Consider the following 27331-nt stretch of genomic DNA (forward strand, 5'->3'; position numbering starts at 1 on the left):
TTAACATTGCATGAATCACTCATATGTTCCACAATCTCCTCATACACATCTCTTATTATGACTCACCTATCCAGACACATGAAACGTGGAGTCGAGACTGAGAATGTTACGTCACCTGTTGTCAGATGTGTGACATTGTTAGTACAACATGTTTCAGGACTACGTTATCCCATTATCAAATGCTATAAAACAAGGAAATCAATCAATAAATCACAATAATACATATACTGCCAACCAAAAAAAGTTTTAATAACATAAAATACCTTATTCTATTCAACTAGGAACAGTAAAATTAAAAACCGAGCAGCACACATGCGTTATCACACATAAAACTCTTCTTAGAACATATCATGTTGGCGTTTTCCATTCTCAAGGCACAGTTGTAAATTCAAGGCAGATAAGGACTTTCCTGCAACACATATGTCACAGTCCCCAACGATGCTACTAGCTATCATAAAAATTGTGAACATTATATGTCAGGCCCTAGTAAATTATGTTGTTTATGGACGCATACGTGACAACATATATGTAGAATTGGTATTTAATTTACTAGTACTTGACAAATAACACTTATAGATTTTATGATATACAGTAGCATCGTTGGGGAATGTGATATATGCGTTCTATCTTTGATATGTGAAAGTGCCTGCCTTTAGTTTACAGCTGCATCTCGGAAGTATAAACCCCAGCAAGAGATGCTCTAAGAAGAATTTTATGTGTGGCAACGTATGTTTGCGGCAGGGGTTTTATTTTTGACGGTGCGTAATGGCATAGAAGCTTTACGATAGGTTGTACTACAGGAGGTTTTAAATAATTTTGTGCGGCTGTCAGTACCTTTATTATTGCAATTTATTGTTTGGTTTCATTGTTTTGTAGCATCTGATAATGGGATAACGTAGTCGCGTAACATGTTGTGCAAAAAATGTCACACATTTGACAACTGACGGTCTAACATTCTCAGTGCCCAATCATGAGAAGTTGTATGATGGCTTCGCAAAGGAAAACATTGCTTCGTTTCCGAAAACTAATTTCTGTGGAAAACCCTCTTCCCTCAGTAGCTGCCGCAAATCATTGCAAGAGTGAGGACGAAGCTCACTGTGCCGAGTAGTCACTTCATGCAGCAACAACAGCTGGTATGGTTTTACACGCAGACGTTTACGCAGAATGCGCCAGACAACTGACTGCCTTATCTGTAGTTCTCTGTCCGAACATGTCGATTTCTTCGGGCACCTGACGAATGATTCCCGCACACGCTCCATCTTCTCTGCTGATGGCCCAGACCGGCCTATTGTCTTCGAACAACACAAGCAGCCAGTCTCCGCCGCTGAACCAAGACTTATATTTAGGGAACGCAAATCACGGATGTCGCTCCATTACACATCTCCTAAAACGCGGACCGAGGGAAAGGCTTATTCTGCTAAACAGTTTTCTGTTTATTTTCAGCGATTGAGTGCCTTGTGCACCTTTGGTGGGGGCGTAGTTCATCACCCACTCGGTACAGCCCTGCTTCGTCCCACTGTACATATAGAATACACAGAGACAGAGGGGTGTAGTAACCGCTGCGCAAAAGCAGACGCGTTTCTGCTATTGTGTGCATGACGTCAGAGAGCAACACCTCGCGACGTTATTCGCATGTTGCGGGCTGTGTGGTTTCGTGAGTGTTGTCGTTCTCCAGTAGTTGTTTTTGTGTAGTGGGTTACTTGCATGTGAAAGTGTTTTGAGTGTGTGCAAGCAACGCCAGGTTGGGCTGTTGGGTGTAACTCTAACAGTCCCAACACTAAAGGGACGGAAGTAGTGCTTCGTACTTTCCATTGCGGTGCAAGACTGCAAAGGATATGGCTACCGAATTACCGTAGAGAAGAGGTTGCGAATGTTGCAAATGATCGGCTATGCTCTCATCATCTCAAAGAAAGCGAATACTTTACAGACTTGCGTTCGGAACTCCTAAATCTACGGAAGGAGTCCTTAAGAAAGATGAAATTCCGTTGTGCAATTCGCCTTGTACTGTTAGCACTAGTGCTGGCACATCACTTATAGCAGAAGAGCGGAAGGAACGTTCCGACGAATGTGAGATCCATAAAAGAAGCTTAGGGACTTTGCAAAAGCTTTCACTGCAGAAGAAGAGCGCCGATAAATGTACATTTACAGGTGAAATTATTTCTAATGATTCAGAAAAAGCCAGTTTACAGAATTACGTAGCGGTACTGCACAGGAGAAATGCCCGGATGAAAAACATTTGCATAACAACCAAGCGCTTATGAAAGATGTTCGAAGTCAGTTGTTGTCAACGAAACGACATCTCAACAATAAAGAAAGTAATAGAAAATGCACTTGAATCTCGTAAAATTAATCGAATACTGGGGAAAATATTTTCACCCAATCAAATCAGAACTTTCTTACAGGGGTCAAAGAGGACGTTATTTTGCAAGTCGATCTGTTTGTGGATCGTTGCACAGAAAAATATTACAATTTTTTCAGAAAAAAAATTCGGTGATCTTGTATCTCCAAGGTGAACCTTGCGTTCTATGAACCGCACTTTCAGTTGCCACCAGATGTTTTGAAGGATGTTCTGGTTGTTGTTGTTGTTGTTGTGGTCTTCAGTCCTGAGACTGGTTTGATGCAGCTCTCCATGCTACTCTATCCTGTGCAAGCTTTTTCATCTCCCAGTACCTACTGCAACCTACATCCTTCTGAATCTGCTTAGTGTATTCATCTCTTGGTCTCCCCCTACGATTTTTACCCTCCACGCTGCCCTCCAATACTAAATTGGTGATCCCTTGATGCCTCAGAACATGTCCTACCAACCGATCCCTTCTTCTGGTCAAGTTGTGCCACAAACGTCTCTTCTCCCCAATCCCATTCAATACCTCCTCATTAGTTATGTGATCTACCCATCTAATCTTCAGCATTCTTCTGTAGCACCACATTTCGAAAGCTTCTATTCTCTTCTTGTCCAAACTATTTATCGTCCATGTTTCACTTCCATACATGGCTACACTCCATACGAATACTTTCAGAAATGACTTCCTGACACTTAAATCAATACTGGATGTTAACAAATTTCTCTTCTTCAGAAACGCTTTCCTCGCCATTGCCAGCCTACATTTTATATCCTCTCTACTTCGACCATCATCAGTTATTTTGCTCCCCAAATAGCAAAACTCCTTTACTACTTTAAGTGCCTCATTTCCTAATCTAATTCCCTCAGCATCACCCGACTTAATTACACTACATTCCATTATCCTTGTTTTGCTTTTGTTGATGTTCATCTTATATCCTCCTTTCAAGACACTGTCCATTCCATTCAACTGCTCTTCCAAGTCCTTTGCTGTCTCTGACAGAATTACAATGTCATCGGCGAACCTCAAAGTTTTTATTTCTTCTCCATGAATTTTAATACCTACTCCGAATTTTTCTTTTGTTTCCTTTACTGCTTGTTCAATATACAGATTGAACAACATCGGGGACAGGCTACAACCCTGTCTTACTCCCTTCCCAACCACTGCTTCCCTTTCATGTCCCTCGACTCTTATAACTGCCATCTGGTTTCTGTACAAATTGTAAATAGCCTTTCGCTCCCTGTATTTTACCCCTGCCACCTTTAGAATTTGAAAGAGAGTATTCCAGTCAACATTGTCAAAAGCTTTCTCTAAGTCTACAAATGCTAGAAACGTAGGTTTGCCTTTCCTTAATCTTTCTTCCAAGATAAGTCGTAATGTCAGTATTGCCTCACGTGTTCCAGTGTTTCTATGGAATCCAAACTGATCTTCCCCGAGGTTGGCTTCTACTAGTTTTTCCATTCGTCTGTAAAGAATTCGTGTTAGTATTTTGCAGCTGTGACTTATTAAGCTGATAGTTCGGTAATTTTCACATCTGTCAACACCTGCTTTCTTTGGGATTGGAATTATTATATTCTTCTTGAAGTCTGAGGGTATTTCGCCTGTTTCATACATCTTGCTCACCAGATGGTAGAGTTTTGTCAGGACTGGCTCTCCCACGGCCGTCAGTAGTTCCAATGGAATATTGTCGACTCCGGGGGCCTTGTTTCGACTCAGGTCTTTCAGTGCTCTGTCAAACTCTTCACGCAGTATCGTATCTCCCATTTCATCTTCATCTACATCCTCTTCCATTTCCATAACATTTTCCTCAAGTACATCGCCCTTGTATAGACCCTCTATATACTCCTTCCACCTTTCTGCTTTCCCTTCTTTGCTTAGAACTGGGTTTCCATCTGAGCTCTTGATATTCATACAAGTGGTTCTCTTTTCTCCAAAGGTCTCTTTAATTTTCCTGTCGGCTCTATCTATCTTACCCCTAGTGAGATAAGCCTCTACATCCTTACATTTGTCCTCTAGCCATCCCTGCTTAGCCATTTTGCACTTCCTGTCGATATCATTTTTGAGACGTTTGTATTCCTTTTTGCCTGTTTCACTTACTGCATTTTTATATTTTCTCCTTTCATCAATTAAATTCAATATTTCTTCTGTTACCCAAGGATTTCTACTAGCCCTCGTCTTTTTACCTACTTGATCCTCTGCTGCCTTCACTACTTCATCCCTCAAAGCTACCCATTCTTCTTCTACTGTATTTATTTCCCCCATTCCTGTCAATTGCTCCCTTATGCTCTCCCTGAATCTCTGTACAACCTCTGGTTCTTTTAGTTTATCCAGGTCCCATCTGCTTAAATTCCCACCTTTTTGCAGTTTCTTCAGTTTTAATCTACAGGTCATAACCAACAGATTGTGGTCAGAGTCCACATCTGCCCCTGGAAATGTCTTACAATTTAAAACCTGGTTCCTAAATCTCTGTCTTACCATTATATAATCTATCTGATACCTTCTAGTATCTCCAGGGTTCTTCCATGTATACAACCTTCTTTCATGATTCTTAAACCAAGTGTTAGTTATGATTATGTTGTGCTCTGTGCAAAATTCTACCAGGCGGCTTCCTCTTTCATTTCTGTCCCCCAATCCATATTCACCTACTATGTTTCCTTCTCTCCCTTTTCCTACACTCGAATTCCAGTCACCCATGACTATTAAATTTTCGTCTCCCTTCACAATCTGAATAATTTCTTTTATTTCATCATACATTTCTTCAATTTCTTCGTCATCTGCAGAGCTAGTTGGCATATAAACTTGTACTACTGTAGTAGGTGTGGGCTTCGTATCTATCTTGGCCACAATAATGCGTTCACTATGCTGTTTGTAGTAGCTTACCCGCATTCCTATTTTCCTATTCATTATTAAACCTACTCCTGCATTACCCCTATTTGATTTTGTGTTTATAACCCTGTAGTCACCTGACCAGAAGTCTTGTTCCTCCTGCCACCGAACTTCACTAATTCCCACTATATCTAACTTCAACCTATCCATTTCCCTTTTTAAATTTTCTAACCTACCTGCCCGATTAAGGGATCTGACATTCCACGCTCCGATCCGTAGAACGCCAGTTTTCTTTCTCCTGATAACGACATCCTCTTGAGTAGGATCTCCCGCCCGGAGATCCGAATGGGGGACTATTTTACCTCCGGAATATTTTACCCAAGAGGACGCCATCATCATGTAATCATACAGTAAAGCTGCATGCCCTCGGGAAAAATTACGGCTGTAGTTTCCCCTTGCTTTCAGCCGTTCGCAGTACCAGCACAGCAAGGCCGTTTTGGTTATTGTTACAAGGCCAGATCAGTCAATCATCCAGACTGTTGCCCTTGCAACTACTGAAAAGGCTGCTGTCCCTCTTCAGGAACCACACGTTTGTCTGGCCTCTCAACAGATACCCCTCCGTTGTGGTTGCACCTACGGTACGGCTATCTGTATCGCTGAGGCACGCAAGCCTCCCCACCAACGGCAAGGTCCATGGTTCATGGGGGGGTTAGATTAACTAATTCAAATTAACTAAGATTAGATTAGATTAACTAATTAGATTAGATTAACTAATTCAAATGCTTACTACAAATAAGGCACTTGTGTAATTTCTTGAGTGAAGACAACAGTGTCCGCCTGTGTTGAGTACAAAATGAAAATGAGTGCTATAAAGTTTTTGTTTACTAGATGAAACTTTTCTCAGAGCCAATTTAGATAACTGCAAGCTTATCTGGGGAACATTTACTTTGAGAGAAAACTGCAATATACCGGGTGATAAAAAAGGCAGTCTAAATTTGAAAACTGAATAAATCACGGAATAACGTTGATAGAGAGGTACAAATTGACACACATGCTTGGAATGACATGGGGTTTTATAAGAACCAAAAAAATACAAAAGTTCAAAAAATGTCCGACAGATGGCGCTTCATCTGATCGGAATAGCAATAATTAGCATAACAAAGTAAGACAAAGCAAAGATGATGTTCTTTACAGGAAATGCTCAATATGTCCACCACCATTCCTCAACAATAGCTGTAGTCGAGGAATAATGTTGTGAACAGCACTGTTAAGCATGTCCGGAGTTATGGTGAGGCATTGGCGTCGGATGTTGTCTTTCAGCATCCCTAGAGATGTCGGTCGATCGCGATACACTTGCGACTTCAGGCAACCCCAAAGCCAATAATCGCACGGACTGAGGGCTGGGGACCTGGGAGGCCAAGCATGACGAAAGTGGCGGCTGAGCACACGAGCATCACCAAACGACGCGCGCAAGAGATCTTTCACGCGTCTAGCAATATAGGGTGGAGCGCCATCCTGCATAAACATCGTACTTTCCAGCAGGTGTTTATCAGCCAGGCTGGTGATGATGCGATTCAAAAATGGTTGAAATGGCTCTGAGCACTATGGGACTGTGGTCATCAGTCCCTTAGAACTCAGAACTACTTAAACCTAACTAACCTAAGGACATCACACACATCCATGCCCGAGGCAGGATCGAACCTGCGACCGTAGCAGTCGCGCGGTTCCGGACTGAGCGCCTAGAACCGCGAGACCATCGCGGCCGGCTAATGCGATTCTGTAACATATTGGCGTACCTCTCACCCGTCACGGTAACAGTTACAAAACCAGAATCACGCATTTCCTCGAAGAAAAAAGGCCCGATAATGGTAGATGTGGTAAATCCAACCCATACCGTGACTTTCTCGTCGTGCAATGGAGTTTCCACGACAGTTCTAGGATTTTCGGCAGCCCAAATTCTGCAGTTGTGGGCGTTGACAGACCCTCGGAGCGTGAAACGAGCTTCGTCGGTCCACAACACGTTACTCAACCAATCGTCATCTTCCGCCATCTTTTGAAACGCCCACACCGCAAATGCCGTCCGCTTCACTAAATCGCCAGGTAACAGTTCATGATGCCGATGGATTTTGTACGGATAGCATCGGAGGGTACGCCAAAGTGCCAACCAAACAGTAGTGTATGGAATTCCGGTGCGACGTACGACTGTACGAGCGCTGACTTCCCATGCATAGACGAACCCGCTGCAGTCTCCATTTCTTCCTGAACTGTCTCAGCAGCATTACGCCTTGTGCTCGGTCGGCCACTACGGGGTCTATCGTCTAAACAACTCGTGGCTTCGAACTTCGAAATCACTCTCGCCACAGCTGCATTTGTCAACGGACCTTTACCCGTTCGATTCCCCTTCCTCTGGCGATAGGATCGTAACGCTGAACTAGCACAGTCCCCATTCTGATAATACGGCTTCACTAAAAGCGCCTTTTGAGGTAACGTCAACATGCTGCGACTGCTGGCACATCTGATTCTCTCTCTCATTACAGCTCCTTTTATACAGGATTGTCATGGGCAGTCACTGACGTTTTGCTGTCCAGCGCCATCTGTCGGACATTTTGTGAACTTTGTTTTCTTTTTCTTCTAATAAAACCTCAGAGCACTGAAAGACCTGAGTCGAAACAAGGCCCCGGGAGTAGACAACATTCCCTTAGAAAGCCTTGGGAGAGTCAGTCCTGACAAAACTTTACCATCTGGTGAGCAAGATGTATGAGACAGGTGAAATATCCACAGACTTCAAGAAGAATGTAATAATTCCAATCCCAAAGAAAGCAGGTGTTGACAGATGTGAAAATTACCGAACTATCAGTTTAATAAGTCACGGCTGCAAAATACTAACGCGAATTCTTTACAGACGAATGGAAAAACTAGTAGAAGCCGACCTAGGGGAAGATCAGTTTGGGTTCCGTATAAATATTGGAACACGTGAGGCAATACTGACGCTACGGCTTATCTTAGAAGCTAGATTAAGCAAAGGCAAACATACGTTTCTAGCATTTGTAGACTTAGAGAATGTAGACAATGTTGACTGGAATACTCTCTTTCGAATTCTGAAGGTGACAGGGGTAAAATACAGGGAGCGAAAGGCTATTTACAATTTGTACAGAAACCAGATGGCAGTTATAAGAGTCGAGGGACATGAAAGGGAAGGAATGGTTGGGAAAGGAGTGAGACAGGGTTGTAGCCTCTCCCCGATGTTATTCAATCTGTATATTGAGCAAGCAGTGAAGGAAAGAAAATAAAAATTCGGAGTAGGTATTAAAATCCATGGAGAAGAAATAGAAACGTTGAGGTTCGCCGATGACATTGTAATTCTGTCAGAGACAGCAAAGGACTTGGAAGAGCAGTTGAACGGTATTGATAGTGTCTTGAAGGGAGGATATAAGATGGACATCAACAAAAGCAAAACAAGGATAATGGAATGTAGTCGAATTAAGTCGGGTGATGCTGAGGTAATTAGATTAGGAAATGAGACGCTTAAAGTAGTAAAGGAGTTTTGCTATTTGGGGAGCAAAATAACTGATGATCGTCGAAGTAGAGAGGATATAAAATGTAGACTGGCAATGGCAAGGAAAGCCTTTCTGAAGAAGAGAAATTTGTTAACTTCGAGTATAGATTTAAGTGTCAGGAAGTCATTTCTGAAAGTATTTGTATGGAAGTGAAACGTGGACGATAAATAGTTTAGACAAGAAGAGAATAGAAGCTTTTGAAATGTGGTGCTACAGACGAATGCTGAAGATTAGATGGGTAGATCACATAACTAGTGAGGAGGTATTGAATAGGATTGGGGAGAAGAGAAGTTTATGGCACAACGTGACTAGAAGAAGGGATCGGTTGGTAGGACTTGTTCTGAGGCATCAAGGGATCACCAGTTTAGTATTGGAGGGGAGCGTGGAGGGTAAAAATCGTAGAGGGAGACCAAGAGATGAATACACCAAGCAGATTGAGGAGAATGTAGGTTGCAGTAGGTACTGGGAGATGAAGAAGCTTGCACAGGATAGAGTAGCATGGAGAGCTGCATCAAACCAGTCTCAGGACTGAAGACCACAACAACAACAAAACCCCATGTCATTCCAAGCATGTGTGTCAATTTTTACCTCTCTATCTACATTATTCCGTGGTTTATTAAGTTTTCTAATTTATACTGACTTTTTGATCACCCAGTATATATATATATATATATATATATATATATATATATATATTTCTGTGTGTATGTGTGTGTGTGTGTAAATAATTTTTTTTTTAATCCTTGGTGTCTGTTTAAAAGCTGGTGAAGTTAGTTAATGTAAAGGTAACATTCCAGCAATAGCATATTTCATTATTCCAGTAGAAACCAGAACGCACCACAAATACGTCCCATAATGCGCAGCGGACACGTTACAGTGCTGTTCGAGGCCGAAGCTGTTCCTTAGTGATGTGACAGCATCAGCCAACAGCAGCGCAGAACGCTTACTGCCCGTGCTTATTTCTGTACGGACCTCACACAAAGGGAAGCGAGAAGGCGAACAGTTGAGGGGTGAGGTCGCGGGCGATGACACAGGGGCACGGAGGCGGAGGCGAGCGGCGCGGCGTGTGATTGATGCCGCGGCTGGCGCGCCGCCGCAGGAAGCAGCCGTGTTATTGTTTTCTGGGATTCCCCTTTGGCCGGTTGCGGCGAGCGCGTAATCGAATTAAGCCGCGTGGAAATTAACTGCGCGTGACAGAGGGGCAGAGGTGTGCAGGTCGGCAGGGGGCAGGGGTAATGGCAGCCAGCACATCTCTCTCTCTCTCTCTCTCTCTCTCTCTCTCTGCTACGAACATCCAGTTTTCCGACAGCACTGCGCGCGCCACATTCGACCACACCGGACGCTCCGCTTCGAATGACGGAGAGGAGATAATTATAACCCCCAGTCGGTGATGACTGATTCCACTGATGCAGTCGCTGCTGCGAAACGGAGCGAACACTCTAGTCCGGCAGTCGCGGCGTGACTGTTCTGACCAAATATTATCAGTCAGATATAACTGCGAGGTGCCGGGGCAAGCAGTGTATTTAACACTAAATTCTTCTAGAATCTACATATGTAAATGATGCTCTAAGCCCCCCCTATTCTAACTCCGACTTTTGCTGTTGCACATGGATTAAAAAATATACGCGAACTGACTGTAATCAACCCTGCAAGTGGAGTAGAAAAGAGTTTGGCACCTGCAATAATTTAATTTGATAAATAAGTTAAATAAAGGAACGTTTCATTAACGTTGTGAGAAATGATGGGTTGCTCTACCGATTAACAGAATGAAAGTTCTGTCCAAAATAACAATATGATTTATTAAGACTAAACACAAAATAATAAACAAAAACACATGAAACATTTATAATACATCAAATTGGCTCAAATTGGATACTCAAACAAACGCTGTGAAGGTGAAGTTGTCCCTAAACTAGATTGTGAGGTTTAAGACGAAGTGGTATGTGGAGCCAATTCTTTGCCACTCAAATCTTAAGAGAGACACACAGCTAACCCAACATTAATTGCTGCTACTCAAGACAGAACAAAGTTAGAAAAAGACGAACAGGCGCGCTCTGCTGAGCTCTGATTATCACCTAGGAAAATCCCTATCTGCCGGTGCTGCGGACATACATTACCAAACTGTCTTCTTAACTGCCAGAACACGATCTGGCGTACCGGAGGCGATGGCTGGTTGCTTCGACGTCCTCGACCGAAAGGCGAGAGCCGACTACCTAGAGCAGCCGTACAGGCCGTGCCCGCATCTCGTGGTCGTGCGGTAGCGTTCTCGCTTCCCACGCCCGGGTTCCGGGGTTCGATTCCCGGCGGGGTCAGGGATTTTCTCTGCCTCGTGATGGCTGGGTGTTGTGTGCTGTCCTTAGGTTAGTTAGGTTTAAGTAGTTCTAAGTTCTAGGGGACTGATGACCATAGATGTTAAGTCCCATAGTGCTCAGAGCCATTTCGTACAGGCCGAACACACAACATTTCCGCCCCCACGACAGTGGCCGTGGTTAAACGTTCCAATCAGCAACTCGAAAACCGGCGGAAAATTCCACTCTATTGCCGGAGCACTACCATTCCACCAATGGAGATTCTTGGCGCCAATTTCTGCGCTGATTTTGCTACGTCACGGAGCTATGCCCTGAGCAAGCCAATCACAGTTACTATTTTGCAGACTGCCTGGGTACACAAGTCATTCCCATGCCTCACTGGTAGCCCACCAGAAAGTGTTTTCGCTAAGTTTCTGCGAAGTAACGGAACCTCTAGCCTAGCCGCTACTTCAGACCCCTCCGGGCGTGTCTTTTGACAATGTCGGCGTCTGCAAAGCATTCACTCGACGTCCTCACACCTGTCGGCTTAACCCTTTCCAGATCAGCAGAGCCCACCTGTCACTGGACCACCCGGGTGACGAGAGACGCTGCATGGGAAGTCCGCGTGTGAAGGAATAGCGACTTTTCACTGCATGCAATTAGAGAGGAAAATCGTAAGATAGAAATATTAGAGGGGGCAACTCTTGATCTACTAAAGAAATAGAATTTTATTATCTAGATGGAACTCTTCTCTATATATCTGTCTACTCACTGAACTGAATATGAATCTGTTGATGAAATTATTAAAACTCTCTGTGGTCACTTGTTTATCAGCCGTGTTTCATATCTTTGGCATTAAAACGTAGTCAGTGATGCTGCAACGGAAAATATCGTTCACTGGTCAACTTAATAACTATTATTGGAGTGAAGTAGCTGGTGACTATACAGGGTGTCCCAACATCTTGAACACCATATAATAATTTCAGAGCCGGCCGGAGTGGCCGTGCGGCTCTAGGCGCTACAGTCTGGAACCGCGTGACCACTTCGGTCGCAGGTTCGAATCCTGCCTCTGGCATGCATGTGTGTGATTTCCTTAGGTTAGTTAGGTTTAATTAGTTCTGAGTTCTAGGCGACTGATGACCTCAGAAGTTAAGTCGCATAGTGCTCAGAGCCATTTGAGCCAATAATTTCAGCCTACAAGCAAAATAAAAAATTTATGAAGCAAATCTTGTTTAGCTACCAGGCGGAAGTTAACCACCCAGCTCGTTTACTTGTATCTTTGTTCACAACTTAGTTAGATATGGCCAGCGGTATACGTCTTTTTTCAGTAACAAGCTAAGCACTGTGCGGATATTCTCTTTGCCAATTTTCTGTTACAAACCAAAACAAAAAATAAATTGTGTTTGTAGCGTAATATCGAAAAAATTTCACATATTCGTGGTACTTGCTTTTAAATTATGAAACGCTTTCTGTACGCTGCGCGCAACTGCTTCGCATGTCTGCCATGCTATTTTCTAGAAGTCTCTATGGACACACCTCTTCATAACTGCGTACATGCTTATCGTTTTCGCCTACAACCGTTTTCATTTCGCAGTTGAAAGCTGTCGGAAGTATTGTCAGGTGTCAGGGATTTCCTGATGTTGACAGGACCGCATGAGAATCTTAGTAGTAGAGGATAACTACATTGAACCCTTATGCATCATGCAGCATTTTTTTTCACTTATCTCAGTGTTTATAATGTCGCATCTCTTGCACTATGTCTTGTACAGCGATATATTTGTGGAATTAAATTCAACGACAAATGTGGACACTGTCTGCGAGATAGGTTGCAAGCAGAGTTAGCAGCACACAAGTAATATACACTCCTGGAAATTGAAATAAGAACACCGTGAATTCATTGTCCCAGGAAGGGGAAACTTTATTGACACATTCCTGGGGTCAGATACATCACATGATCACACTGACAGAACAACAGGCACATAGACACAGGCAACAGAGCATGCACAATGTCGGCACTAGTACAGTGTATATCCACCTTTCGCAGCAATGCTGGCTGCTATTCTCCCATGGAGACGATCGTAGAGATGCTGGATGTAGTCCTGTGGAACGGCTTGCCATGCCATTTCCACCTGGCGCCTCAGTTGGACCAGCGTTCGTGCTGGACGTGCAGACCGCGTGAGACGACGCTTCATCCAGTCCCAAACATGCTCAATGGGGAACAGATCCGGAGATCTTGCTGGCCAGGGTAGATGACTTACACCTTCTAGAGCACGTTGGGTGGCACGGGATACATGCGGATGTGCATTGTCCTGTTGGAACAGCAAGTTCCCTTGCCGGTCTAGGAATGGTAGAACGATGTGTTCGATGACGGTTTGGATGTACCGTGCACTATTCAGTGTCCCCTCGACGATCACCAGTGGTGTACGGCCAGTGTAGGAGATCGCTCCCCACACCATGATGCCGGGTGTTGGCCCTGTGTGCCTCGGTCGTATGCAGTCCTGATTGTGGCGCTCACCTGCACGGCGCCAAACACGCATACGACCATCATTGGCACCAAGGCAGAAGCGACTCTCATCGCTGAAGACGACACGTCTCCATTCGTCCCTCCATTCACGCCTGTCGCGACACCACTGGAGGCGGGCTGCACGATGTTGGGGCGTGAGCGGAAGACGGCCTAACGGTGTGCGGCACCGTAGCCCAGCTTCATAGAGACGGTTGCGAATGGTCCTCGCCGATACCCCAGGAGCAACAGTGTCCCTAATTTGCTGGGAAGTGGCGGTGCGGTCCCCTACGGCACTGCGTAGGATCCTACGGTCTTGGCGTGCATCCGTGCGTCGCTGCAGGCCGGTCCCAGGTCGACGGGCACGTGCACCTTCCGCCGACCACTGGCGACAACATCGATGTACTGTGGAGACCTCACGCCCCACGTGTTGAGCAATTCGGCGGTACGTCGACCCGGCCTCCCGCATGCCCACTATACGCCCTCGCTCAAAGTCCGTCAACTGCACATACGGTTCACGTCCACGCTGTCGCGGCATACTACCAGTGTTAAAGACTGCGATGGAGCTCCGTATGCCACGGCAAACTGGCTGACACTGACGGCGGCGGTGCACAAATGCTGCGCAGCTAGCGCCATTCGACGGCCAACACCGCGGTTCCTGGTGTGTCCGCTGTGCCGTGCGTGTGATCATTGCTTGTAGAGCCCTCTCGCAGTGTCCGAAGCAAGTATGGTGGGTCTGACACACCGGTGTCAATGTGTTCTTTTTTCCATTTCCAGGAGTGTATTTAAACGTCACGCATGATGCTGTGGTTTTTCACGCATCTCGTTGCTTACGACAGGGCGTCCCAACCTTTTCAGCTGGCGGACCCCTTCTTCAGTCGAAAATCCATGGCGGACCCCTAGTCAGTCAAGAGCACAGTAACTTTACATTTCAGAGCTAAACCCATGGGAACTGAAAGCTTCTTAATGCAAGTGCCATGTTCCCAATCCAATGACCCCCCCCCCCCCCCCTGAAGTATCAATAGCCTTTGGTTTAGCGATGAATGAAAACAACTTGAAATTAACGATCCAATTTGAATTCCCACTGTATCCAACACTTACTAGGGATTTACTCACTTTGTTCAAAGCACTATAGCCTGATAAAAATTACTTGGTAATTGAAATTTCACACGATGGAGCTGTCTTCCTCCAAGAGCAATCAACGTCACGTCCAAACTGTTCGCTGTTGACAAGCTGCCGCCTATGGTCTGTTCACTTCCATTATTTGGCTAATGCTGCGTAAGGAGAATGCATATTTCGGAACAGTCGTGCGTGTGTGTGTGTGTGTGTGTGTGTGTGTGTGTGTGTGTGTGTGTGTGTGTGGTTTTTTTTTTAAATCCGAAGAAAAATGTTCAAATATATGTAAAGTCTTCCTTTGGTCGTCCTCCCTCCTCATTCATTTCAAGTGGAAACGTCCCTTGTTGTGAATGCGATGGAGAAACTGCACCCTTCTTCAGTGATCCTGACTTCAGCCGCCGATACATGTTAGAAGTAATAAACTGGTCAAAAATCGACTTATGAAATAGGTAGTGCACTGACAAAGCGAGTTTAACATATAACGATGCCTGGGGCCGCATACATGCCAGCGAGCGCTGTGATTGGTCGACCATGCTCGCTCCGCGCATGCGTAAAAGGTTTCAGCGCATCTAGCGCCGTGAGCCAGCGCACGAACGACCCCCGTATTGTTGCGAAACAGTCGATCAGAGAAGCCGCATTCTCCGGCACTAAACTGTGGATACGCTCTCACTTAGGAACCGCAAAGGCTGCTTGTGGATACGACCTGAAGCAAAAGTACACATGTTTCTCACACGAAAAAAAGATAGTGATGAATTTGATTTTCACATTTTCATTCAATAATTTTACTAATTATTTTACACGATTTGGTGAAAGGTGGCCGCGGATCCCCTAGAAAGAGGCGGCGGACCCCTAATGGGTCCGCGGACAACACGCTGGGAAGCCCTGGCTTACGACGTCGTATCTCTTGAACTATGAGAGGTGGTTCATACTCTCCACAGCTGTTGTTGCCTCACGGTAATGGATATTTGCATCAAGTTTGCTTGAAATCGGTCCTGTGATTTAGGAGTAGATGTCGAACATACAAATACGCACGCATACATGTAATCATTCTTATAATATGTATGGATTTTGTAATCGACTACCTCTCCTCAACACCTGTGCAAATACGTATTACGTACTGAAGTCAACACAAGATTCAATTTAATAACAAACGGTAATGGGGATTTGTAATACCCTTTTGTGTTGTAATACATTGTGGGCACAAAAAACAAAGGTGCTCACACTCGTGAAACGCATTGGATGACAGAATTCGGCACTGCTTCCAGTACTGCCTGGTCAGATGAATAAATTAAAAGCAAGCTCGATACATTTTACGTGTTCTCTGGCGTTGCTGAAGTACCGCGATTGACAACCCTTTCATGGATCCAGAGGAATTACGTCAGGATTTGAAGCAGCCCAAGCCACTGTTCGTCCACGACCAATCCACTATCCAGCATGTCTTCGCTTAAGACCACGATATGCACAAAGGCAGTATGTGCTGAACATCTATCGTGTTGGTACCTCTCACACCTTCTGCCTAAAAAGTTTCAAAAATGGTTCAAATGGCTCTAAGCACTATGGGACTTAACATCTGAGGTCTGTCCCCTAGACTTAGATCTACTTAAACCTAACTAACGTAAGGATATCACACACACCCATGCCCGAGGCACGATTCTAACCTGCGACCGTAGCAGCAACGCGGTTCCGGACTGAAGCGCCTAGAACCGATCGGTCACAGCGGCCGGCACCAAAAAGGTCATAGACCGATTTTACACTTGGCGTACAAGCGTCGTCAGGGCAGTGACTACGGTGGCAGCTTGAACTAACTACTATGAACAACAGATGTGCACTTGAACTAACAACTGTAAACAAGAGATGCGTAATCGACCAGTCAGTTGCGAGCAGGCAGTTTTAAGTAATTGACGTTATTGTATCATAAATCTTAGTGGAGCAACATCTGTAAGTTTTCAAGACATACTTCAGAATATTCCTAAGAAGGGAAAAGTGTATGCATTATCTGTTCCGCACATCATCGCTCCCAAACACAAAAACAATCATGCGTGGACGCCTTGTGTGGCTGGAATGACGTGAAGAACGCAGACAGCTATTTTCTGGAAAAACTCCTCGCGGGTATCGAGCCTTGGCGTGTCAATACGATCCTGTCTCAAAACAACGAAGAGCGGAATAAGCCTCTTATGGTTCGACAAGACCGAAGAAGCTGCGAATCTAACATGCGAGTTGAATAACATCCCAAAGATGGACTTTTCTGGCGATTTCACATCGTTTTATGAACAGTCTTTCCGTTCTACTAAAGTAGGGGGAAGCCTATATAGAACACATGAAGCACTAAAACCACAATCTTAAGTTATCTCTACTTTTTGTTAAGCCAGTCTAGAAACTGACGGGGTAAACATTATGATTTGTAGCGGCATTCCGCCTAGAAGATGGGGAAGAATTCGTATGAGAAAGTTGGCATTCACCCTGCCGTTTAGCAGACCATTTGAAGAAATAAGTGTAGCACCAAGCACGCTGATGTTCCTTGTGTCTATGACATCATGGGTTTTCGCTGAACTAATAAAGCATATTCTCTGTATTTGTCTGACCTTTGTTTGAAAAGGGACATTCTTCGGTAAAAAAAAAAAAAAAAGAAAAAACATCGAAGGTGAAGTTGTGGTTACCGAAGATTCACAGCTGTCCCCACATGATTCTGGAAATCACTCGCTTGCAGTTCCTGGCGTAAGAGTACATGAAAACACTGGCGACATGTTAGAATGCGATTAACGCTTATTTTAGTTATGCAAGTTGTGTAAGTACATGATGAAAGGCCCCCAGGATGCCGTAAAATTAAGATTTATTAAATGGCTGTGAGCACTATGGGGTCATCAGTCCCCTAGAACTTAGAACTACTTAAACCTAACTAACGACATCACACACATCCATGCCCGAGGCGGGATTCGAACCTGCGACCGTAGCTGTCGCGCGGTTCCAGACTTAAGCGCCTAGAACCGCTAGGCCACACCGGCCGGCTTAATATTTATTAAAAATCAAAAAATTTGAAGCACCGAGTAACCACAGGGTTCGCAAAGACGTTAATTATGAATGTGCTGTAAGGCGCAGACAAACGAAAACATTTTATAATTCAGTTTGTTGTACTGTTTTTTGTTTTGTTTTAGACACACATTCTAAATCTACATCTACATGATTACTCTGCAATTCACACTTAAGTGCCTGGCACAGGGTTCATCGAACCATTTTCATACAACCTCTCTATCATTCCACTCTCGAATGGCGCGTGGGAAAAAGGAACACCTAAATCTTTTCGGTCGAGTTCTGATTTCTCATATTTTATTGTGATGATCATTTTTCCCTACGTAGGTGGGTACCAACAAAATATTTACGCATTCGGAAGAGAAAGTTGGTGATTGCAAGTTCGTTAGTAGATCTTGCCGCAAAGAAAACCGCCTTTTTCAGTGACTTCCACGCCAACTCGCGTATCATATCAGTGACACTCTCACCCCTATTGCGCGACAACACGAAACGAGCTGGCCTTCTTTGCACTTTTTCAATGTCGTCCGTCAATCCTACCTGGTAAGGATCCCACACCGCGCAGCAATATTCCAGCAGAGGACGGACAGGTATAATGTAGACTGTCGCATCTTGTAAGTGTTCTGCCAACAAAGCGCAGTCTTTGTTTCGCCTTCCCCACAATATTATCTATGTGGTCTTTCCAATTTAAGTTGCTGGTGATTGTAATTCCTAGGTATTTGCTCGAATTGACAGCCCTTAGATTTGTGCGACTGATCGTATACCCAAAATTTATCGAATTTCTTTTAGCACCCATGTGGATGATGTCGCACTTTTCTTTTAGTGCCAATTGCCACTTTTCACATCATACAGAAATTCTCTCTAGATCATTTTGTAATTGGAATTGATCGTTTGATGATTTTACTAGACGGTCATCTGCAAACAATCTGACGGGACTGCTCAGATTATCACCTAGATCCTTTACGTAAATCAGGAACAGCAGATGGCCTTTTTTTTTTTTTGTTCATCAGTCTACTGACTGGTTTGATGCGGCCCGCCACGAATTCCTTTCCTGTGCTAACCTCTTCATCTCCGAGTAGCATTTGCAACCTACGTCCTCAATTATTCGCTTGACGTATTCCAATCTCTGTCTTCCTCTACATTTTTTGCCCTCTACAGCTCCCTCTAGTACCATGGAAGTCATTCCCTCATGTCTTAGCAGATGTCCTATCTTCCTGTCCCTTCTCCTTATCAGTGTTTTCCACATATTCCTCTCCTCTCCGATTCTGCGCAGAACCTCCTCATTCCTTACCTTATCAGTCCACCTAATTTTCAACATTCGTCTATAGCACCACATCTCAAATGCTTCGATTCTCTTCTGTTCCGGTTTTCCCACAGTCCATGTTTCACTACCATACAATGCTGTACTCAAGACGTACATCCTCAGAAATTTCTTCCTCAAATTAAGGCCGGTATTTGATATTAGTAGACTTCTCTTAGCCAGAAACGCCTTTTTTGCCATAGCGAGTCTGCTTTTGATGTCCTTCTTGCTCCGTCCGTCATTGGTTATTTTACTGCCTAGGTAGCAGAATTCCTTAACTTCACTGACTTCGTGACCATCAATCCTGATGTTAAGTTTGTCGCTGTTCTCATTTCTACTACTTCTCATTACCTTCGTCTTTCTCCGATTTACTCTCAAACCATACTGTGTACTCATTAGACTGTTCATTCGGTTCAGCAGATCATTTAATTCTTCTTCACTTTCACTCAGGATAGCAATGTCATCAGCGAATCGTATCATTGATATTCTTTCACCTTGTATTTTAATTACACTCCTGAACCTTTCTTTTATTTCCATCATTGCTTCCTCGATGTACAGATTGAAGAGTAGGGGCGAAAGGCTACAGCCTTGTCTTACACCCTTCTTAATACGAGCACTTCGTTCTTGATCGTCCACTCTTATTATTCCCTCTTGGTTGTTGTACATATTGTATATGACCCGTCTCTCCCTGTAGTTTACCCCTACTTTCTTCAGAATCTCAAACAGCTTGCACCATTTTACATTGTCGAACGCTTTTTCCAGGTCGACAAATCCTATGAAAGTGTCTTGATTTTTCTTTAGCCTTGCTTCCATTATTAGCCGTAACGTCAGAATTGCCTCTCTCGTCCCTTTACTTTTCCTAAAGCCAAATTGATCGTCACCTAGCGCATTCTCAATGTTCTTTTCCATTCTTCTGTATATTATTCTTGTAAGCAGCTTTGATGCATGAGCTGTTAAGCTGATTGTTCGATAATTCTCGCACTTGTCAGCTCTTGCCGTCTTCGGAATTGTGTGGATGATGCTTTTCCGAAAGTCAGATGGTATTTCGCCAGATTCATATATTCTACACACCAACGTGAATAGTCGTTTTGTTGCCACTTCCCCCAATGATTTTAGAAATTCTGATGGAATGTTATCTATCCCTTCTGCCTTATTTGACCGTAAGTCCTCCAAAGCTCTTTTAAATTCCGATTCTAATACTGGATCCCCTATCTCTTCTAAATCGACTCCTGTTTCTCCTTCTATCACATCAGACAAATCTTCACCCTCATAGAGGCTTTCAATGTATTCTTTCAACCTATCTGCTCTCTCCTCTGCATTTAACAGTGGAATTCCCGTTGCACTCTTAATGTTACCACCGTTGCTTTTAATATCACCAAAGGTTGTTCTGACTTTCCTGTATGCTGAGTCTGTCCTTCCGACAATCATATCTTTTTCGATGTCTTCACATTTTTCCTGCAGCCATTTCGTCTTAGCTTCCCTGCACTTCCTATGTATTTCATTCCTCAGCGACTTGTATTTCTGTTTTCCTGATTTTCCCGGAACATGTTTGTACCTCCTCCTTTCATCAATCAACTGAAGTATTTCTTCTGTTACCCATGGTTTCTTCGCAGCCACCTTCTTTGTACCTATGTTTTCCTTCCCAACTTCTGTGATGGCCCTTTTTAGAGATGTCCATTCCTCTTCAACTGTACTGCCTACTGCGCTATTCCTTATTGCTGTATCTATAGCGTTAGAGAACTTCAAACGTATCTCGTTATTCCTTAGTACTTCCGTATCCCACTTCTTTGCGTATTGATTCTTCCTGACTAATGTCTTGAACTTCAGCCTACTCTTCATCACTACTATATTGTGATCTGAGTCTATATCTGCTCCTGGGTACGCCTTACAATCCAGTATCTGATTTCGGAATCTCTGTCTGACCATGATGTAATCTAATTGAAATCTTCGCGTATCTCTTGGCCTTTTCCAAGTATACCTCCTCCTCTTGTGATTCTTGAACAGGGTATTCGCTATTACTAGCTGAAACTTGTTACAGAACTCAATTAGTCTTTCTCCTCTTTCATTCCTTGTCCCAAGCCCATATTCTCCTGTAACCTTTTCTTCTACTCCTTCCCCTACAACTGCATTCCAGCCGCCCATGACTATTAGATTTTCGTCCCCCATTACATGCTGCATTACCCTTTCAATATCCTCATACACTTTCTCTATCTGTTCATCTTCAGCTTGCGACGTCGGCATGTATACCTGAACTATCGTTGTCGGTGTTGGTCTGCTGTCGATTCTGATTAGAACAACCCGGTCACTGAACTGTTCACAGTAACACACCCTCTGCCCTACCTTCCTATTCATAACGAATCCTACACCTGTTATACCATTTTCTGCTGCTGTGGATATTACCCGATACTCATCTGACCAGAAATCCTTGTCTTCCTTCCACTTCACTTCACTGAGCCCTACTATATCTAGATTGAGCCTTTGCATTTCCCTTTTCAGATTTTCTAGTTTCCCTACCACGTTCAAGCTTCTGACATTCCACGCCCCGACTCGTAGAGCGTTATCCTTTCGTTGATTATTCAATCTTTTTCTCATGGTAACCTCCCCCTTGGCAGTCCCCTCCCGGAGATCCGAATGGGGGACTATTCCGGAATCTTTTGCCAATGGAGAGATCATCATGACACTTCTTCAATTACAGGCCACATGTCCTGTGGATACACGTTACGTGTCTTTAATGCAGTGGTTTCCATTGCCTTCTGCATCCTCATGTCGTTGATCATTGCTGATTCTTCCGTCTTTAGGGGCAATTTCCCACCCCTAGGGTGGCAGAATGAGGCTGACTTCTTATGCCGGAAGTCTTCGGCCGCCAATGCTGATTATTTATCAAAATTTAGGCAGTGGCGGGGATCGAACCCGGGACCGAATACGTTTTTATTATGAATCAAAGACGCTACCCCTAGACCACGGGTTCAGAGGGCCTATGACACCACTTTGCGGAACGCCAGATATTACTTCTGTTCTACTCGATGGTTTACCGTCTATCACTACGAACTGTGACCTCTCTGAGAGGAAATCACGAATCCAGTCACACAACTGAGACGATAGTCCACATGCACGCAATTTTATTAAGAGTCGCTTGTGAGGAACTGTATCAAAAGCCTTGTGGAAATCTAGGAATATGGAATCGATCTGAGATCCCTTGTCGACAGCACTCATTAGTTCATGGCAATAAAGAGATACCTGTGTTGCACAAAAACGATATTTTCTGAATCCTTGTTGGTTATGTATCAATAAGTCATTTTCTTCAAGGTGCTTCATAATGCTCGAGTACAGTATATGCTCCAAAATCCTACTGCAAATTGAGGTCAGTGATATGGGTCTGTAATTCAGTGGGTTACTCCTATTTCCTTTCTTGAATATTGGTGTGACCTGTGCTACTTTCCAGTCTTTAGGAACAGACCTTTCGTCAAGTGAGCGGTTGTATATGATTGCTAAGAAAGGCGCTATTGTGTCTGCATACTCCGAAAGGAATCTGATTGGTATACCATCCGGACCGGAAGACTTGCCTTTCTTAAGTGATTTGAGTTGTTTCGCAACACCTAAGATATCTACTTTTATATCACTCGTGCTAACAGTTGTTCGGGTTTCGAATTCTGTAATATTTACTTCGTCTTCTTTCGTGAAGGAATTACGGAAAACTGTATTTAGTAACTCCGCTTTAGTGACACCATCATCAGTAACATTTCCATCGCTATCGCGCAGTGACGGTTCAAAATGGCTCTGAGCACTATGGGACTTAACTTCTGATGTCATCAGTCTCCCAGAACTTAGAACTACTTAAACCTAACTAACCTAAGGACATCACACACACCCATGCCCGAGGCAGGATTCGAACCTGCGACCGTAGCGGTCGCGCGGTTCCAGACTGTAGCGCCTAGAACCGCTCGGCCACCTCGGCCGGCGCAGTGATGGTATTGACTTTTTTTTTTTTGCCACTGGTGTGCTTTACATACGACCAGAATCTCTTTAGGTTTTCTACCATATTTTGAGACAATGTTTCACTGTGGAAACTATTAAAAGCATCTCGCATTCACGTCCGCACTAAATTTCGAGCTTCTGTTAAACCTAGCCAGTCTTGGGGATTTTGCGTTCTTCTGAATTTGGCATGCCTTTTTTGTTGTTTCTGCAACAGTGTTCTGACGTGTTTTGTGTACCACGGTGGATCAGTCCCGTCTCTTATTAACTTATGCGGTGTGAATATATCTATTCCTGTCGATACTGTATCTTTGAATTTGAGCGATATCTGGTCTGCACTTACATAATTAGCTTGGAAGGAATGGAGACTCTCTCTTAGGAAGACATCAAGCGAATTTTTATCTGCTGTTTTAAATAGGTATATTTTGCGTTTATTTTTAGTGGTTTTGGATGATATGGTTTTGAGTCTCGCCACAATGACCTTGTGTTCACTAATCCCTGTATCCGTCATGACGCTCTCAATTAGATCAGGATTATTTGTGGCTAAGAGGTCAAGTTTGTTTTCTCAACCATTTACAATTCGTGTGGGCTCATGAACTAATTGTTCAAAGTAATTTTCAGAGCAAGCGTTTTGTACAATTTCGGAAGATGTTTCCTGTCTACCACCAACTTTGAACATGCATTTTCGCCAGCAAATCGAGGGTAGATTGAAGTCTCCACCAATTATAACTGTATGAGTGGGGTAGTTATTTGTAATGAGAGTCAAGTTTTCTTTGAACCGTTCAGCTATTATATTATCTGAGTCGGGGGATTCGTATGTAGAAGGACGATGTGGACGTGCGATTTTAGAGGTGAAGTATTGCGATCTCGATGAATTATATGTGTGAGTGAATAATATAATGTTAAAGAATCGTATCAAGGATTTTATTTAGTGAAGTAAGTGAAGAGGAAAATTACAGGAAGAGGATTTTTGTGATTACGACAAGCGCCTGTGTCCCCAAGTCCTTCGCCGCCTGCAGCTTCAACAAAAATGTAAGGAAGTCCGATGCTCTAAAGAATACCAAACTTTCAGGAAACATTCCTCACACACAAGGAAAGGAAATATGTTATGTGGACATGTGTCCGGAAACGCTTACTTTCCATGTTAGAGCCCATTTTATTACTTCTCTTCAAATCACATTAATCGTGAAATGGAAACACACAGCAACAGAACGTACCAACGTGACTTCAAACAATTTGTTACAGGAAATGTTCAAAATGTCCTCCGTTAGCGAGGATACATGCATCCACCCTCCGTCGCATGGAATCCCTGATGCGCTGATGCAACCCTGGAGAATGGCGTATTGTATCACAGCCGTCCACAATACGAGCACGAAGAGTCTCTACATTTGGTACGGGGGTTGCGTAGAGAAAGGCTTTCAAATGCCCCCATAAATGAAAGTCAAGAGGGTTGAGGTCAGGAGAGCGTGGAGGCCATGGAATTGGTCCGCCTCTACCAATCCATCGGTCACCGAATCTGTTGTTGAGAAGCGTACGAACACTTCGACTGAAATGTGCAGGAGCTCCATCGTGTATGAACCACATGTTGTGTCGTACTTGTAAAGGCACAGGTAGAGTATCCCGTATGAAATCATGATAACGTGCTCCATTGGGCGTAGGTGGAAGAACATGCGGCCCAATCAAGACATCACCAACAACGCCTGCCCAAACGTTCAAAGAACATGTCAACACAAGCACCGAAGTCAACATTACCTTCCTTCAATTGGGCCAACTGGCGGTGAATCGAGGAAGTACAGTACATACGTACGAAACTAGAATGAGCTCTAACATGGAAATTAAGCGTTTCCGGACACATGTCCACATAACATCTTTTCTTTATTTGTGTGTGAGGAATGTTTCCTGAACGTTTGGCCGTACCTTTTTGTAACACCCTGTATATACGACCGTGACAGGACTTCTGGGCAGTGGTCGTGAGTAACGTTTGTTAACCATGGTTATAGTAAGAATTTTCTATTGTTATGAATTATAAAAATTAATAGCCTGTTTTTTCTGTTTTCATGAATCACGACGGGGAGTAAGTATTTTGTAAAGGCAAAAATTGAGGAGAAAAATTTTGGAAGGGATAAGAATTGGACGCAGGTTACGTGAAAATTTTTCCATAGTAAGTGGTTTTATTCGGCGCGGCAAAGGTAGGATGGCTACGTAAGTTTCTTACATGATACGCTTGGTAGCGCCTCTTTTGATGTAGATAGAAACCTTTTCCTCATTGTTTCCTTCATTGGATTTTATTGGCAAAAAATTTACAGAAATATTTCAGTGTGGTACACATTGTCAGTAAAACATAAAGATTTGTGATACAATAGTTTATCATAAAAGACGTAAAACAAGCTTTGACGTTACGTAATTTACATTTACCAAGTGTAATAATTAGTGTATGAAATTTTTAATATTTTTCTGTAATTTCGATTCTTTGAAAAGTCATATAACATGGCCGAAAAATACATGCCCATTTTTGACAGCGACAATGTAATCAGCCAAGATGGCGGAGAATTGCGAGATCGAACAATTGAAGTTCAGTCGCCATGTATGCCTACTGCCGAAGGTTTAAGCAGATCAGAGATGAGTGTCGCAGGAGTGACAAATGACAGCGACGCTCCACAACAGAGTAACCTTGACGACACAATGTTTACAATTGACGAGACAATGTCACGCACCTCCCAGAGCGACATACAACTCATGAATGAAACGTCGGTGGACGATCTAAATATGAATCTTGACAACACGTTGCAAACACCACTTGGTCACAACACAAACATTAACATGGGAAGTACAGTGGACAGCAACCACAGTAGTACAACTGGAGTACTGTTGTGGCAGCTACTATCTAATATAATTGCTAAATTTGATGATATGAAACACAATATAAACACCAATTTCAGTAAATTGACACAAGATATTAACACGGTAAAACAGCAACAAAACACTGTTACACAAGATCTAAATACAATGAAGCAAGAACAAAAACGAGTATTCAAGGATTTGCAAGAGAGTCTCACAGAAATTCGATGACTTAGCCAAAAATTTTCGCACTGAAATCGACGAAAAATTGAATGATATGGAAACACAGGTGAAGCGTGAAGTACTTTCTGAAGTTAACAGCAGCATTACGGAGGTAAAACAGAAGGTAGATTCTTTAAATGACGATCGCGATCTAGTTGAACAATAGATAAAGAAAATCACATACGCAAACACAAACATTGAAGCCACACAAAACCTGTTGGTATCGAGAGCAAAAAAGGTAACCACTGCCGTTAACAAACTAAATAAAGACTATGAAGGCGTACCTCTTGCTGTAGGAGAGCTTACTTTAAGGGCAGCAACATTAGAAGTTGACTCAGCATGTGCGAAGGAGAGAGAGAAGAGTAATGAAAACCTGAGTGATATCATTAGTCAAGCTGAAGCAGGTACGCTAGATAAGGGTAACACCACTGCAGAGAATTTATTAACCAATTGAAAGTTATACACAGATGTAGTAGAAAAGGCCATTCAGGAAAAAGAAAATGAAATCTCTGAACAAAGTAAACGTTAACGTACAAGCCGCGGAAAATAGGATCCGCAATCTTTTAGAAGAATGTATTACCGGATCTCGATATACGAATGCAAATAATACGCAGACTACAGTGAACAAACTACAACCCGTTGGTATCCACAAACTATAACGAGTCTCACAGCAGGTACCAGTGACAGTTGTAGATTGTAAAATGTAAACATACGCACAACTCCAATAACTGAACAATTACCAGCCGGAATTGTGGGTAACTACAAAAACAATATAAATACGATCGAAAATGCCACGAATCTGTCAACTATATTTGCAGACGAAGTTTTGCTGAGACGTCGACAATTTCCTACATTTACTACCGAAGATAAAAGAATGATTCCCGCAGCATTTATTAGTGCTTTTCGTCTTGTATTTCCACGCAACTGGGCGGAAGCACAGAAAATCAGATTTGTTGTGAGATATACGCAAGGCGAAGTGCTCTTACAGGCAACTGAAGTGGCCGAACGTCGCAGCACTTATACACTCCTGGAAATTGAAATAAGAACACCGTGAATTCATTGTCCCAGGAAGGGGAAACTTTATTGACATATTTTCCTGGGGTCAGATACATCACATGATCACACTGACAGAACCACAGGCACATAGACACAGGCAACAGAGCATGCACAATGTCGGCACTAGTACAGTGTATATCCACCTTTCGCAGCAATGCTGGCTGCTATTCTCCCATGGAGACGATCGTAGAGATGCTGGATGTAGTCCTGTGGAATGGCTTGCCATGCCATTTCCACCTGGCGCCTCAGTTGGACCTGCGTTCGTGCTGGACGTGCAGACCGCGTGAGACGAC

Source organism: Schistocerca serialis, chromosome 9, assembly GCF_023864345.2.
Source record: "Schistocerca serialis cubense isolate TAMUIC-IGC-003099 chromosome 9, iqSchSeri2.2, whole genome shotgun sequence".
Taxonomy (NCBI): Eukaryota; Metazoa; Arthropoda; class Insecta; order Orthoptera; family Acrididae; genus Schistocerca; species Schistocerca serialis.